Source organism: Lactuca saligna, chromosome 4 (genome assembly GCF_052625555.1).
Source record: "Lactuca saligna cultivar CGN05327 chromosome 4, ASM5262555v1, whole genome shotgun sequence".
Classification (NCBI taxonomy): domain Eukaryota; kingdom Viridiplantae; phylum Streptophyta; class Magnoliopsida; order Asterales; family Asteraceae; genus Lactuca; species Lactuca saligna.
In genome coordinates, this window is record NC_136420.1 from 118,714,078 (window position 1) to 118,718,687 (window position 4,610).

The window sequence follows — 4,610 nt, forward strand, 5'->3', positions numbered from 1 at the left end:
AAAGGTGGCAAAGGGTGATTCATTGTTTATCGAATAGGTGATTGTTACAATGAAGACACCATGTGAATTTGCATGGTAATTCACACCCACTTTGTGATCCTCGGTATCCCAGTCACAAACGAGAAGGGCATATCGAGATTTAAACATGCCATTGAAAAGTTTCAATGAATCTCATCCAAACCTAGGAATTCTCAATACATTTAGAACATAAAGTTATGTTTTCATGGTGGAGAATTAGTGAATCGTCATTCACTTACCTTCAAATTATTTGCATGTTAGATTACGACATCCCTTTTCTAATATGTAAATATTGTTGTTGGATCCTAGCCCTAATTTTCTTATTGGGTGATAATTAGGGATCCAAATTCTGGTCTATCTTTGTCCTTTCTATTTGTAGATGTCGAACGCGAACAACGCTGCTGCTAGCTCGTTCACATTGATGAGCCTTTGCCAAAAGGTGACTTTCGATGGAACGAACTTTAGCGAATGGATAAGATACATACCTTTGCATCTTTTGCAAGTGTATGGTTACAGATTCTCCATGTCCCATTTTAGCGGAGATCATGTTAGTGAATATCTCGTAACGCTCCTGCCTCGCGTTTTGATGATATCTCTCCAATAAGTCTTGGTGCATTTCGTATGGATACATGTCCTCGTAGGACTTTTGGAATTCGGAGTTCATACTAGCTATCATGATGCAATGAACCTTCATTGCATCACGCTCATGAGTTTCAAATGCGGTGATTTCGGCCGGAGTAGCGATTTCTGAATTGATTTTCTCGAGATTTTCGTCGAGGACATACTCCTTGTCCTCGTAGCGAGCAATCGTGCGAATGTATCTTATCCATTCGCTAAAGTTCGTTCCATCGAAAGTCACCTTTTGACAAAGGCTCATCAATGTTAACAAGCTAGCAGCAACATTGTTCGCGTTCGACATCTACAATTAGAAAGGACAAAGATTGATAAGAATTTGAATCCCTAATTATCACCCAATAAAAGAAAATTAGGGCTAGGATCCAACAAAACTATTTACATATTAGAAAAGGGAAGCCGTAATCCAACATGCAAACAATTTGAAGGTAAGTGAATGACGATTCACTAATTCTCCACCATGAAATATAACCTTAGGTTCTAGATGTATTGAGAATTCCTAGATTTCGATGAGATTCATTGAACTTTTCAATGACATGTTTAAATCTCGATATGCCCATCTTGTTTGTGACTGGGATACCGAGGATCACAAAGTGGGTGTGAATAACCATGCAAATCTACACGGTGCCTTCATTGTAACAATCACCTATTTGATGTGCCGGTAAACCACACACGCTCCACCGAACTATGATAACCAATGAATCACCCTTTGCCACATATGCTTAGAACCAATTAGTGTGCCGGTAAACCACACACGCTCCACTAACTTCTTAGCAAGGGTGCAAAGTGTAATTTCATGGGATTGCATCAATTCACTTTTCCTAAAGTAACTAGGATTGGGAATTTGGAAAACATGTAGTTACTTTGCATTTAATATTATACTTTTAACGAGGAGAGAGAGTTGCCATATCCTACCTATTCGGCTAACGACCCTCCACCGATCAAGCAAACAGTGAGTGTGAGTGTACACCCATTAAGCGCCATTTTATAGGCAGCAACCTTATACCCACCTTATAGACCGACTTCGTGAATGAGGCCTACTAACGGTAAGGCTAGCATTTTAATTATACATATATATTAAGCTTGTAATCATATAAAGTATAGGGTTGAATTTTAAACTTGTAAAATTCTAGGGTTTGAAATTTAAATTGTCCAAATTAAACTTTTAATCACAAAACTAAATTTCAAAACTTGAGGATTAGTTTTAACTTTTCAAAAACACAAGGGATCAAATAACAAATAATTTAAATTAACCATTTAATCTCAGAATTATCCATATTTGATGTTTCTTGCAAAACAATTTACCAATTTAATTAAAATAATTAATCAATTATCACATAAGGAAATTATTATTCAATTAGTTGGTGATTAACTTGAATTAGGTCAAGGATATACTCAAATATATGTTAGAATCGGATTTATATTGACCCATTAAGATAAAGGCAAGTTTCCATAAGATAAACAGCAATAAATCCCAAAATCAGCTCTTCCTGACGCTCGAACTCGCCGAGTACCACAATGGACTCGCCGAGTCCACAATGGGACTCGCCGAGTTCATCAGGCAGATGGACCAAACTCGAATTTTGCAATCAACAAACAAGCAACCAATGCAACAATTCATTAGAAACCAATCAAGGCTCTGATACCACTAATGGGCTTGAGCCATAAGAACATTCATATGTGCACATACAAACCCTAATGCTTGGATCTAGGTTTCTCTAATTGAACATGCATTGTATCCAAGACTTCTAATGGAGATTCTAGCATAATAACAATAAGAAATAATATTTAGAAGATTACCTTGAATCACTTGCTTGAATCTTCTTGTCCTTGGAGCATTAGAGTCACAAGTGTCACTCCTCTAATGGCTTACAAACACCAACTAGCAAGAGGATGATTATATAGAGAGAGAGAGAGGAGAGGGGAGGAAGTTGGCCAAGGGTTTCTTCTCAAGCATCAATCCGATTTCTTTGACCCCAAGGGTCTATTTATACTAATGAGGCTCCTAGGGTTTCACCCTTAAACCCTAATTGGATAACTTAAGCCCTAAGCTATCCAATACTGTAATGATAAGCCTTGGACGATTTCTAGGTCTATCCTAACCCTAAAATCATCCACCCCTTATCCATAAGGGATTATAGCCCAAAGTACAACTATCATACAATTGACAGTTTATGCCCCTTTATTCAATTAATCTCTTTAAGTCACCAAATTAATTCCTAATTAATTTATGACTTATATTAATCAAATAACAATATTATTATTCCTTATATTATTCTCATAATATATTAATAATATTTCTTCTCTCATTATAAATCATCTTGTCAAGTTGCTATGGTGAAGGCAACATAACAGGACTATGCACAACCGGGTCAAATACTTGCCTAATATAGTTGCAGCCTTAGACACTATTCCAACAGCACCTCGTTGAATTTAATGACAAAGCCGACTATTTCAACATTCCTAATGTTCCTCTAGAGACTATCTTGTTGCGAATGCTTCCATTTACTTTTAAAGGAGCAACTAAAGATTGGTTGAATGCATTTTTACCAGGTTCAATCACCACTTGGGCACAGATACTTGAAGAATTCCTACAACAATTTTTCCCACCATCAAAAGTTTCTAAACTCAAGAAGGTCATAGCTAACTTTGACCAACAAGTGGGGGAGTGCTTATACGAGGCTTGGGAGCAATACAAAGGGTTAATAAGAAATTAACCCCAAAACGATCTAAACGAGCAAAAAGAAGTCGTGATCTTCTACGATGGGGTGAACATCACGACGATGCAACTCCTTGATTCTTAAGGGACTTTAACAAAGAAAAATCTAGCTGAAATTAAAGAATTAATCAAAGAGTTTTCAAATCATTCATGGGAATATCACAACCCTCGTAATGATGGAGCTAGAGGGATTGGGAATGGTGATTCAGAAGATATGGCGTTGGTACTGGCAATGTTAAGTAGCATGGATAGAAGAATGACCAAGATGGACCAATCCATACACACAATACATTTGGGTTGTGAAAATTGAAATGGTCCGCATTTGACGAAAGATTGACATCTAGATGAAAACAGGAATAAGAAAGCTCAAGTATACTACTCAAGTGGAGACTGCTACAATGAAGATTGGAGGAAGCTGAAGAAGGAATGGTTTCCTTATGATGAGTATATAAAGCAAAATGAAGAGAAGTATAGGCAAACAAGTTGGCGCTTTTATTAAAAGGAGCAACCACAAACCGAGAAAAAAATAGAGTTGGATTCAATGCTTTATAGATTTATGGAAGCTTCTAAAAAACATCATGATCTAGTTGATGCTACCATGAGAAATCATCAAGCATCCATCAAGAGTATAAAAGCTCAACTTGGGCAATTAACTACATTGGTTAACGAGCAGTTACCTCCTATAAATCCTGATAATAAGTCGCCACCACATGTCATGGCCATCACTACTAAAGAAGACACTATTTCTGAGTTCTTAGAAGCCTTGGAAGAAGAGACAAAGTAGCCCGAATCACAGTCAAAGTGGATAAAAATCTCAGAGAAAAAAGTTGCTGAAGTATCGACCTCACGACGTCAGGTTTATCAACCTCCATTACCATTTCCTTCTCAAGTCAGAGTTCACCCACTTGAGAAAGAGCATATTAAATTTATGAAGCAAGTAAAGGGTATTCTTATCAATACACCTTTTATTGAATCCTTGGCAAAAGTACCCGAATATGCCAAATTTCTTCAAGACTTACTTGACACTCTCCAATAACTGGAAAAGATCTTCAAGGTATTACTTAGTAAGAAAAGTTTCATGGTTATTATGGAGCGGATACCAAGGACGATGGGAGATCCCAGCCGCCTTACACTTCCATGTGAATTCAGAAATAACATGAAGACACTATTTAGCCAATTTTGGAGCGAGTATAAATTTAATGTCATATTCATTTTATCGAGAGCTCAACCTTCCAGATTT

The 4,610-nt window shown here is 37.0% G+C and overlaps 1 non-coding gene across 1 annotated transcript; it reads right to left on the minus strand.

The window, feature by feature from the left end:
* Window positions 1-3,275: 3,275 nt before the first annotated feature.
* On the minus strand, window positions 3,276-3,382 carry LOC145044637 (small nucleolar RNA R71). The gene has a single exon (XR_013681584.1). It is a non-coding gene; the product is annotated as a small nucleolar RNA R71 (small nucleolar RNA).
* Window positions 3,383-4,610: the final 1,228 nt, after the last annotated feature.